General features: G+C 44.8%; 1 protein-coding gene across 4 annotated transcripts in view; it reads right to left on the reverse strand.

Moving 5' to 3' along the window:
* The window catches only part of PXYLP1 (2-phosphoxylose phosphatase 1), a 60,730-nt gene extending 51,521 nt beyond the window's left edge, over window positions 1–9,209 (reverse strand). Inside the window, exon 1 of one of the 4 annotated variants that reach the window (XM_075031884.1) lies at window positions 9,093–9,209. The gene's annotated coding sequence lies outside the window, so the exon portion shown is untranslated. Of the gene's footprint in view, window positions 1–6,273; window positions 6,314–7,039; window positions 7,140–7,761; window positions 7,840–9,092 lie in introns of those variants that run through there. The other 3 variants (XM_075031881.1, XM_075031880.1, XM_075031882.1) reach the window with 3 other exon arrangements.
* Window positions 9,210–12,804: the final 3,595 nt, after the last annotated feature.

The following is a 12,804-nucleotide window of genomic DNA, read 5'->3' on the forward strand; positions in this document are numbered from 1 at the left end:
AGGTGTCCTTAACTTCGGTTTCTTTTGGTCCACTTAAACCTTTAGTTCAAGAGATCCTTCCGTTCAGACAAACTTCTCAGTAAGTGCTTTGATCTGGGCTTGACTACGTCTTTTTGGTTGAAAATAAGGTCAGTGTCCTACAGCTGTATATGTTACTCTGCAGAAATCTGAAAAGAGTCAAAGTCAGTAACAACCCACCAGTCCAGCAAGTCACTTTGGAGGCCCTGTGGAAGCAAAATTTTAGTACCTAGGAAAATCTGTCACAAACCCAACTCTTCGTCATCCACTTCAGGAATTCACCATATTCCTACTCCTTTTCCTATGCAATGATAGGTCATACATGTCTCTGAACTGCAGGGAAAGTAAAACCAAAAACAAAGGAAGTGCTTTTACTTCCTTAAAGGAAACTGAACAACTCTTGTTTAACATTATTATGAAACTTGAAAGAAACCTTATGATTTTGATGGCTCCAGGCCAGAACTGAGTCTTAACTGGCAGCAAAACCATTCCAGAACATGCAGACAATTAAATAATTCTTAAAAAACAGCACCAGAATGTAATTATTTTAAACTTACCATTTTAAAACGATATACCACATGCTCATAATTGTATGAGCATAGATCCTAATCACACACAGATCACAGTCAGTGCCTGATCAGATAACAACGCACCTCCAAAAAGCATGCAAAGGCAAAGCAGTTAATGTGCTTGAATAATTACACTTTTTTTTTTTAGTTAAGCTTTTACTTTTTAGTTTTAATTCTTTGAACAATGCCCTCCCCTACTATAACACTCCCCTCTGCATGCATTTCCAATACAGATCTTTGAACATGCCTCTGAACAGGAACATGCCTCCCTCTGCCCCAGTGTCAGGGGTTGTATTCCGCTACAAATACGTTCTTCTGGCACTAACTTTTAAAGCAAACATTGCAGGGATGCACTCAAACCCAGTAGCGATCAACCAGTGAAGTCAATTTGAATAAACAGATCAGTGAAGAAAGCTCATAAATGTAGGAAAATGTTTATTTTCCCACACCAGGTTAAAGTTATCCTGTCCGACGTTTGAGATTATGTTAGCATGAATGACAGTATTTTCCTCTGCGTGTCTGCCCTTCCACTCAGGTCCTATTCTCAAATCCATCTCACCTGAGCTCCCAAATCTGTCCTTATTCTTTTAATTCCAGATAATCTTATGCTGGGTTCGTTGATAACCTGCCTGTACATGTCTATATTCTAATGCTGAAAGGTCACACAGCCACAGTTCTCAGGGGTTCACACAGTTAGGTTGATTTGCTTGCAGTATTCAAACTGAATGGATTTGGGGAGATTCTAGTTAAGTCATAAGAGCTTGCTGACTTAAGTACTCCAAGCTTTTCAGCCTACTTGCCATCCCACTTTGTATCCTCTCTTTAACTGGTCCTTTATCCCTCACCCTCTGAAAAACTCCCAGAATCTGAATCCACTAAATTCCCCTGGCAACTCACCCACAACCCCACCCATAACAATTAGCTAGTCACACCTTCAGCTTACCCTAAAACTTCACATCTGGTGATTTAGCCATTACTGACAGCTTTCCATGAAGTAAAACACAATTTTACTAAATTATCTAAATTATACCTATGAAAAACAGCAGCGCAACAACGTGATGTTGGAAGTATTTATGCGAGAGGGATGGAAGGGCTGACATTTATTTCACTACCGATTACATTTCTATTCTATCCTTGTGCTCAAGCTATATTTTGACCATCACCCCAAAATATTTTTTCTCCTGACTACGGCCCTGCTATGAGATCTGTTCCATACTGCCATCATATGCCAGGTCACCCAACACTTCCATCTTCAACCACCTCTATACAATCACAAGGATTCAAAATTACGGGGTATGTACACACTTATGTTTCCTGTCTTCCAAACGGAAAACTTTTGGTTTTTTCCACAGGTATGCTATTACCCATTGCAGCACCAACAGCTGGCAGCTCATACTGGATAGAAAAAGAAAAAAAGAAAAAAAAAAAAAGACTAAACAGACTTTATTCAGCGATTTTGTCATCTTCCTGCAATCTAACCCTAGAATGGTGATTACACAGGTCCATTAGTAGACAACATTTTCTGCTGCCCTTTCTTCCCCACAACACTTTGTACAACTGCCAACTCGCCTGGCTGCTGGATAGCTGAATGAGGAATAACACAGGCAACATACTGGAAAAATTGCCATGCTGCTGGCAAATGGGCATGCCTGTTTTTTTTTTCCTTGATCCTCATGGCAGTGGCACAAGCTAACCTCTAGAAATACACCATCTTACAGTTAGAGACAACCCCAACACAAAGGTACAAGCAGGCAAGTTATTTCTTCAAAAGGAAAAATAAAAATAGGTTTAGGTAAACAGCACTGGCATTAAACACAATGCCCTAGCATTTAACTTGAAAGGCCCATTGCGCACATTTTTGTTGCTTAGTTCCACAAAGTTGTTTTCACAATTTACTGGCCCAACAGAAGCTCCTTATGAAGGCACCCAAAAGTCTTCACAGACAGAAATGCAAGCCTGTGTTCAGACTTCTACTTCAGGGGCAATCAGTAAACCAATGCCATAACCGTAGATGAGAGGAAGATGAACAAAGCATGAAAAATATGGCAAAGTGCAAGATCCAGTGTCAGCATTGCTTTGTCCTTTTAAAATAATCGTTAACAACAGAGTGTACCAGGTATTCACAGGGCCTCCCTTTTTATCACCAGAGACTATCAGCATTAGGAAAACATAGTACAGTACCTCCACTATGTAAGTAATTGTGGAATTTATCATAGTGGACACTGAGACAAAGTTATGGTGTTTATTTTTTTATTTTCATAAGGGAAGCCACGAATCACATGACAACTTTCCAGGGCAAACTGACTTCATTCTTGGTACCTGAAAAAGTTTAAGGTGGCTGTAGAAACTATGGATGAAACAGCTGGATAACAGTCACTGACTAGTATTTCCAAACAGCATTTCTGAACAAGGTCTTTCCCATCTCAGACAAACAAATAAGCCTAATTATTTCAGTTTCCAAAAATCAGTTATTTTTAAGAAATATGCCAGCTATCTAGCTGTTCAATGCCCAGTTTACCTAATCAATACAAAAGAGCCTGTCAATCTTGCTCTGAATCCTTTGCCTGTCATCAGAAACACACTTACCATCCACCTTTGTAGCCCTCCTGGCAAATGTTCCTATTATCATTTTGTACAATGAAAAAAAAAAATGCTCTGTTTTTGCTGCTTAGGAGGAACTATTACATTTATGATTCAGGCATTATCTGAACACAGTAAAATGGCATTATCTGATTTTTTAAAAAGAATCATAAACACTGATTCTCACAGTACACCTTCCCACTCTTTATTTCTTCACTGAGCAAGAAAATGCCTCATCCAGCTGTAATCAGAGACCACCTAACACTTTCAAAACAAACAAGAATGTTAATTTTGAATACTAACCTAACCCAATGCCACAAAACAAGCCACATGGGCAAAGCTCACATGCTCCTGCACAGACATAAGTCAAGCCTCAGGTATCCTCTGCTACAATTTTTAGACAATCAAATTTCCAAAACCTTCTGCCCTAAAGGACTCCGTTTGGGTTTCACCAAAGCACAGCCTGATTTTAACAGAACATAAAGTGTTCCACAGTCTGTATGACATTTCTAGTATCTTTCTGGAAAGCTGCTACATAAACCTTTAGTCATCAGCATCCTATATGTAGCTTTATGATCAACTGTTTCCATTTCTATTTCTGTGTAATTTATACCATACATTGGCCTGCATTCCTTACGGAAAGCATTCTGGAAAGCATTTCAAAGAAAAAAAAAATTCTTTTCAAGCACAATCTTTTTATCAGTACTGCAATATGTTAGTACAATTCCAGCAAAATTATGACGACACTAAAACCCATGCAAGTAGTAATCTTGCATGAAATCTATATCTAAAGTCTCCTGCCAGGCATTTGGCATTTCTTCCCTTTTTGTTACACAATTTAAGTTTTCATTTTTATAAATAATTTACCACCCAAGCTAGAATATTTTTAAATATAACCTTCTGAATGTGAATCAATGCACAGCTCGCTTCCTGACTCCCTCTCCCAGCAAGTCAAGATTAAAGGCTACATTCAAACACTTCCCAAATGCAACGCACTGCTTGAACAGTTTTGACCCAAACCGTGCTGCTTGTCCAACTTTTGGACCACTGAGGTTCTTTTTAAGCAAATCCTTCCTCACCCTTGAGGCTGCTGCCTAGCAGCATTTGTGTGTGCTAGTCAAGTGCTTACCAGCACAGTAGGGCTGCCATGCTGTCTTTTTGGCCATCTTTTCAGTAACTATCTTGTGTATCTACCAGTAACTCCCAAAACCTTCCTGTATTACCTGTAACAAACTCCATCTTCTTAAATCCTCTCATACTACCTTTACCAAATGATTCCTTCAACTCCTAAAGCCATAGCTGCATGTTCTGTGTGTGCCTCCCAACACTCCTTGAGAGAGCATCTTCATCATTTTGGTAGAGGCAGCCTTGAAGATTCCACCCACCTGACAATTAAGGTACCACCACCTCCTTTGTAGCAGCCATCATAAACCATAAATCTAATCATATCTAAATCATAAAGCATATGTTAGCAGGTGGCTTAACATTTAATTCCTAGGCTCATTTGATGTATGTTTCTGAGCAACACACACCTCACGGTGGTTTTCTGCATATTAATTACCGGGGGGGGGGGGGTATTAGTTAAAAGAAAATAAAAACCTTGGGGAGAAGAAGAGAATATGCAACTAGAACTGACCATAAATCCAGATAAAAGCCACACTTAGGATCACAAGAAGTCGTCATTCATCTTTCGGGCAATAATATGCAAATACACGTAAGATACAAGCCTTTTATAACAAAAAAATAAAAAAATAAATAAATCTGCAACTTCAGCAGAAAAAGCATGCAGAAAAATTCAACCAAAGTCTAGTTTTCAAAGGTCTCCTGTGAGATTATGAAAATTAACAACAACCTACAGAAGAAACCTCACAGGACACTTAAGGTTTCTTTCATCTAAGGAGGTTGTGAGGGAAGTATGTAAAAATATACACCCCATTGTAAAACCACTGGAGAAAGCAAACTTCATGGGGGACAGTAGATTTGCACATCCTGAAGCATTCCTTTTTGTGTGCATTCATTCCAAGATGCCCGCTTTTTAAACTAAAAAAAGCCCAAAAGACAAATGAGGGTTGTTAGAGAAAAGCAAGTTCACCATTATGAAACTGAAACAATATTACTAAATATTAGAGGTACACCTCTGTTGAGGCACATAGGTACAGATACATAGGTTTAGTTACACCATTGCAGTTTTATAGCTCTGTTGTTGTCAGACCTTCACATGAGACCCTGCTATTCCTCAATACTTCCTTTTTTGCAGAACAGGGAGCTTGGTTAGTACGTATTGAATCTTATAAAAATTAATGTTTCAGCACTACTGAGTTGACATAAAATATTTAAGACACTACAATTAAAAGCCATTAGAAAGAGGAGCATATGTGTTTTAACCACATGCGCTACTTTTAGTTACCTTTTTGAGAAGATTAAAATTAAGCAGCTTTTCCTTTTCAACCCACTCACACCCTCCCACTACAAATTCTGTCTGAGCTAATCCTCCCTCTACAGACGTCAAAACAGGGCATAAGTATTACAGCTACTTACTGCCAAAATGTGTTGGTTTAATATCCCATTACTATTGTAATACTGGCACAATAACTTATTATATGTGACAGCTTTTGCAGTTAGTCAAGGATAGAGCCACTTACTCTGTAGTTTTTTCATCCACATGAAACTGTATTTGTGGAAGAGAAAATTTAAGGTCTGACCTAGGTGCTCATCTCACACTATAATGCCAGACAAAATAAAAGGCTCATAAGGTCATCACATGCACTCTTCCCACCCCATCATTTCCATTGTCCCAGCCTTTACGTAAAGCGATCAGGTTATGGTATTTACAAATACATTGTTTAACCCCTTACTTCCTAGCATTTTTAAAAAGACTTTGACAGATATTTTTTTTTTGGGGGGGGGGTAAGTGCAATATTCCACATGAAGGCCAAGACAATCTCCTTGTCAGAACACATTTCCGATGTAAAGTCCATGCTTGTCAAAAGGTTCACGATTATCTTCAGGAACCTGCAGCGCAGAAATACACTAAGAAGCCCATTCAAGGCTCTAAAAAAATTTAGGTTAAAGTAGATACAACGAAAGGGACTGCTATCAGACATACCAAAGACAACAGGCGTCAAAAAAAGGCAAATTCAAGTAAGTTACTCCACTCCAGCCACAGCGCATCGACCAACAAGAGGTGACGAAGTACCAGCCCGCTGGAGAAGCACAGCACCTCCGCGACAGCACCCTTCGGTTCGCCCGCCAAGGCTGCCAGATACGGAGTCGGTCACCGCAGAGGGACTGACGAGCCCCTCTGGGGCTCCTGCCGTGCACGACGTGTGTGCGCTCACGCACGCACACGCGGTCTGGAGGCGCTAAGCTGCGCGGACCGCTCGCACACACACACACACACACCCGGAACGGAGCCCGTCAGCACCGAGAGCCGGCTGGCTGCCCGCGCGTACCAACCCGGAGGCAAAGTTCATCCCGCCGAGGCCGCGCGGAGGCGGCCAGGCCGGGCGCGGGGGGCAGCTCGCCGCCGGCCGCAGACCGCCAGCCCGCGCGGCCGAGACTGCCGCCGCCCGCAGCACTTCTGCCGCTCCGCGTCTCCCCGGTGCGCGGCGCAGGCGGGACCGAGGGGGACCCTTCCCGGCCCTCGCAGCCGGGCGCGGGGCAGCCGCTCCCGCCGCGCCCTAAACGCCCGCGCCGCACCCCCTCTCTCCCCCGGCGTCGGCAGCGGCCTCCCGCCGGAGCCGCCGAGTATTTAACGGGGGGGGGGGGGGGAGGAAGCACCGCAGATACAGCCGGGTCGTACCGGGGCACCGGCCCGAGCGCTCCCCGGCAGCGCACCCAGGGCAACGTCCCGCCCGCGGGGACACTCTCACCTGCTCGGCTCCTCCGCCGGGGCCAGAGCTGGAGCCGCTGCCCGCCGCCACGCCACGGCTCCGGCTCGGCACCCCGCCGAGCGCCTCGACTCCCGCGAGCGCCGCCCCCGAGCGGCCGCGCCGCCCGCCCGCCGGCGCCCCCTGCCGCCCGCCCCGGAGCGGAGCGGGGCCCGCCGTGCCGTGCCGTGCCGTGCCGTGCCGTGCCGTGCCGTGCCGCCCCGCGGGGCGGTGGTGCCCGTGACTTGAGGGCGCGGCGGCGGCGGAGGAGCTTGAGCCGGAACCTGCCCGGGCTGCGCGCCCCCGCTCCCTGCCCTCGGCTTCCCCGGCGCGGGACGGGGCGGGACGGCGCCCAGCGCGGCGGGGACGGCCCGTCCGCCGTCTCCACTGCTGGGCGTGGGGAGAGGGCGCCCGTTGCTGCCCGCCGTACTGGCGGTCCCCGGGCCGCCCGCCGAGGGGCTGGGCGGTTTCAGGCCTCTGAGGACGGCTTCTTTCCTGACCGCCGTTGCGGGAGAGCAGCCAGAGGCTCCGGGGCCAACAGCGGGCATCTAGTCCGACTTCCCCCGCATCAGAGCCCTGTGTTTCCAACTTCATGCCGCTTCCAGCGTTTGAGTAGACGGCCACCGGTTAGTTCCCTGGAGGCATAGCAGAAACATCTAACGCAGCTAAGCAAAATGGTTACTGCTAGTGACTCCGCTCCCAAATTCTTCTCGTGCTTAACTTACCAGGAAGCACAGCTGGACGTTCTCATAGCCCTTTGTAAGAAAAGCTGATTTCAAGTCCTTGTCAAAGGAGAATTCCACAAATCTCAATAAAAAGATAAAGCCAACATGTTCCGTTGTATAGCTGATGCAAGTGAAGTCATTTCATAACTTGCAAAGTATTCGCCTGGATTTGCTGCCAGCAAAGAAGCTCCCAGCTAATCAGCCTTTCCTGTCACAGGGGCTCATTCTGCTCTACCAGCAGGAGCACTTGTTTAATCCTACAAGCTGATCATCATGCAAATACATCAGTTTTTCACATCTCCCTAAAACAGATGCCAAAATTAATTCTGCAGATTTGGGGAATGCCTTAATTCCCTTTACAGGCACCTCCTTTGACATGTCTATACAGAACCTAAGCAAATACTGGGTGATCAAAGTAGAGGTGCTGACACGAAACATTTGGCAGCAGGGTTTATGGACAAATGGCTGCAGGTTCTTTTTGTTGCAGTCTGGAGTCACCTCACAGAGTATGTGTGGTTCGCATAGTCCCACAGTTCCACTTGAAACCCTGGATACTTCAGCCAGCTTCCGACTGTGTTGTCATGCTGCTCTGCCTGCCAAGCTACTTATCTGTGTGGCCTCTGCTCTTCGGTCATGGTGACTGGTGGTCACTGCCCCGTAAATAGCAGCATGGAGCCAGATTTGCTTGCTTTGATACTGCACATCCACAGAGGTAACACACATAGCACAAAAAGAGTGGGCACGTTTTTCTAGCTAGACTAGTACTTTTGCCTAACTGGTATGATTTCACCTAGAAGAGTACTGAGGTTCTCCATCTTCTTTCCTTTTGGCCTAAGAAGTAGGAATTAATCCAGTTTTAACTGACAGACTGCACAGTGATGTGAGATGTGGTCATCCAGCTGTAGATCAGAAGACTGGAGCCTTTACCAACTGCTGCTCTTTAAAAAACCATACCCAGAGATGCTCAGCAGCACTGTGGTTGGCCTGCCAGCTGATGGCTACACATCAAATACACAGAAGCTGCTGTTCTTCCCAGCTACCAGCATCACATCAGATTAGAGCTAATCACTCATAATGATTTTCCTACTTTTTAGAAAACCGGTACCAGCCATCTGAAAAAGAATGGTTTGTGGAAGAGTAAAAGACAAATTATGGGACCCCAGATATGGAACAGTGAGACTTCTGAGACTGTCATTCACTAGATCACTTTAGGGCACGTTAGGATCACATAATGCCCAACATCAACACAGAGAAATCTGGCCCTTCCCTACCCAGAAAACAGAATACATACTTTACAGAAAAATCATCTCCATATGGAAACAATGATTTACCATGATAGCAAATGCTTGCCAGGGGAGTTACATTTCCATCTCCATCCAGAACAAAGTGCAGTTCACAAAGGAGTCAGGATTCAGGAATTGTCAATCTGTTCTCCATGTAATAAAAGGATTTAGTTTTCTTCACAGAATGTTTTTCCTTTGGAGAATAAAAAACAGTTGTCTATACACACAAAAGAAATCAACTTCATTAGAGAAAAAGTCATTATGATATTTATAATACAAAAGACTATGTACTCAAAAGTTGTTAATAGCCTGAAAACTTCACTGCAGAAACCCCATACACTTGGATTTTAAAGATTAAATTAGAGGAGACAAACTGAGTACTTGCAGGGCAGAGCAACTGCAGCTACTGTCTTTGGAGGAGACTTGGAGCTACCCACAGTCCCACCATATCGCCTCGCTTCATATTCTCGTCAATTGCATCTACCTTCTCGTATACATACCATTATGCATCCAATGAACTTCTCATCATGCAAATACTACTTTGTATCATCAGAATTTGCTTGTCCAGCAAGTATTGTAAGGATGTCGTTACAGTAGAGTGAATGAGCTATGAACTAACAAAAATTCTGTTGCTTTAACCAAATGGTAACAGAGCGTCTATGGACGCTAAAACTGAGCTCGCTCACTAGCATCCACCAGCTGCTACTGAGACAATCCATGATTATATGTAGTCAAAACAGTGTAGTGTCCTCTGTCTGACCTCAACCCCAAGGTAAACTGACAACCTGAATTCTAGAGGACAGGTCATGGTGAAACACAGCCTCATCACCCAGGGAGGACAGTTCTAATTTTATAGTTTACTTAGATTTCCAAGCTCCTGATACTCATCCTGGCTTTTTTTTTTTTTCCCTCCTCCCTCCCACTTTTTTGTTTGTTTGTTTGTTTTTAGAAAAAAACCCAAACAGTTTCCAACTGGGTGGTGGGTTGTTTGGTTTTTTTCCCTCCCCTTCCTTCACTTCTAGTCACACAGAGTCAGAGCAACTACACATCCTTCTGTTTGCCAGAGTTTTTGAATAGGAGATTCTCGGGAGAAGGTAAGGGTTGGATCGGGGCTTTCCTGCAGGCAAATTCTAACACACATAATACACAATCAGTTATCTTTTACAGTATAAATTAATTCAATTTTCTGTTTAATCCAACAGGTAATACTTTCGCAAGAAATGAGAATCAGGAAGAAAGCCCAAAGACTTTACTGAAAGTACCAGCCAGATCCCAGCTACTGCTCCGAAAAGCCATGACAGCAATGGAGCACAGTACATAAGCACAAGTGAGTGGGTAGAGAAAGAGGTAACTGCTCTACAGACAAGTTTGCAGTCAATTTTGCTCATAAAGGAGGGTTTCAGGCACTCCTAAGCTATTATACATTTGAACTATGGGAGTATTTTATACAAGGTAATATTTAAATAAGGTGATTCAGTTCTAGGGTTACTTCTTCACTCTAACAGTTTCAGGCCCTATACATTTGCAGGGTTTTTTCTTCTTTTAAGAACACAAGAGTTTCAGCGGTCTGAATCATTCTTTCAGTTCCATTGTTTGATGTTGGCCGGATTTCTCAGCTACATGCCTGAATGCCTTAGAGAGTCCTTACTCTTCATCTAGCACAAGGTCCCTTCTGACAATACCCCAGTGCTTAGCAAGCATTGTTTTCAGTTTGCTAATTACTGAGATGTTTTCTGTCTCAGTCTACTGCTCTTAAGTATTTAAAGAAACTGCTGACAGTTCTGGAAGGAAGCGTCTTTAATAAGTTACTTATGCCTGCTTTTTGCCACCATACCTGGGTGTCACCTCTTTCAGTAGCTTTGTGCATGTTCCTGCATCATTCCAAGTGTCATGTGGTGTTTCTATCCAATACCTGACAAAGTTAGCCCTGGTTTTATAGCTTTGATGACCTGTGTGTATTTCAGCGTTATATTCCTATAACATCCCCGGACAGTTACCATTAAATTACCTCACTCCAAGTCTCGTGGACCTTTTGGAATCTTTTAATAATGTCTTAACCGTTGGTCTGGAGATCACTCCACAGCCACTCACCCAGATTTCTGTAACTCTTCTATTGCATTACAGCAGCTGCTCTTTTCTTCAGAGGCTGCTGTTACGGGTTTGTGTGGTGCAGGTTTTTTTTGTTTGTTAGCGGGCAAGTAGATAATACACCAGGAAGCCTCTGGGATGAAAAAAAACCTCACAAAAACTAAAAATCAAACAGTCAGAACAACCTGTCCAGATTTTTTTTCTTTTATCGACAAACACTTAAGAATAACAGGGTGTTACGGGTTTGTGTGGTGCGGGTTTTTCTTGTTTGTTGGCGGGGGAGGGTCGTCCGGGCCGCCTCCCGCTGGCAGCTGCTGGAAGCTCCGCCGGCTGCAGGCCGGACCCGCCTCTGGCCCAGGCCGAGCCCGTCGGTGACGGTGGTAGCGCCTCGGGGAGAACACGGGGGGACCCCGCGGTGGAGCAGGGGAGGAGCGAGGAGTCCTCCTCCCCCTGAGTGAGGAGGAAGGAGCGGCAGAGACCCGGGGTGGCGAGCTGACCCCATCCCCTGTTGCCCTGCGCCGCCGGGGGGAGGAGGCGGAGAGAACCGGGAGGGGAGCTGAGGCGGGAAGGAGGGAGGGCTGGGGGGAAGGTGTTCTAAGGTTCGGGTGCCCTTCCCAGGGTCCTCGTTCCGGTTCGACTGGGAGCACATTAAATCGATCTGGTCTCTTCCCCGAGCTGAGCCTGTCTCTTGCCCGTGACCATAAGTGGCGAGTGATCCCTCCCAGTCCTCACCTCCACCCGCGACCCTGCCTTTGTGTTTTCTCCTCATCCCGCCGGGGGCGGGGGCGGGGAGGGGCAGGGGGGAGTGAGCGAGCGAGCGGCTGCGTCGTGATTTGTTACCCGGTGGGCCTAAACCACGGCAGCTGTCTATTATCTTATTCGTCAGCATTTATACGTATATGGCTTTACAGCATTTAAATTATCTCTGCAGGGAGTCACTCAGTTCAACCCTCAGACATGCTATTTTGCAGTGTATCGTGTTCATGTTAAATATTATGTTTTCATCTCTTGCTCTCAGGCTTAACTTCCTGATAATATCATCACACTCAGCCTCATCAGTTTCAGCAGTAATCAAGCAATCAGCAATTAAAGTAGATACTAGGAATATTACCACATAATTTTTCTCTACTCTTTCACTGGTTGATTAAACCCCAAATAATAATTACAAATTCTACATTGTTTCTAAGTGGTATTAAACAGACACAGCAGAAGATACCTTATCTGGTTGTACTTGCTGATATTCCCCTTTCTTATGGATAGCATCAGAAAAAAAACTTTATTTTCCAGAATGAACAGAAGATTGCTGTTTGCACATGACTCTATGTCCTGGAGTATAAACAGGTATCTAATATTCCTTCATTTGGAAAATCATCTAATTTAGTTGCAGGATTTTCAAAAATAAATTAGGACATCTGAACAAATATAACTTCCTTCTTTCTTTTCCAAGCCCCACTATCATGCAGCTGGATGCGTACCAACCATGGTATTAAAATACAGGCATCTCATCCCAGCAGGTCCACATTTTATCCCAGCAGGACCCTAGCTGGTCACGAGAGCATTGCCAGTGCATATCAGAATAACAAAGACCACTTAATCAAGTAATTGAACAGCAATGCCGTCAGCTATCTACAAAGGTAGTGTTAATATTCATGGGATAGGTATCACCAAATGG

This window comes from Buteo buteo, chromosome 7 (assembly GCF_964188355.1).
Source record: "Buteo buteo chromosome 7, bButBut1.hap1.1, whole genome shotgun sequence".
Lineage (NCBI taxonomy): Eukaryota > Metazoa > Chordata > Aves > Accipitriformes > Accipitridae > Buteo > Buteo buteo.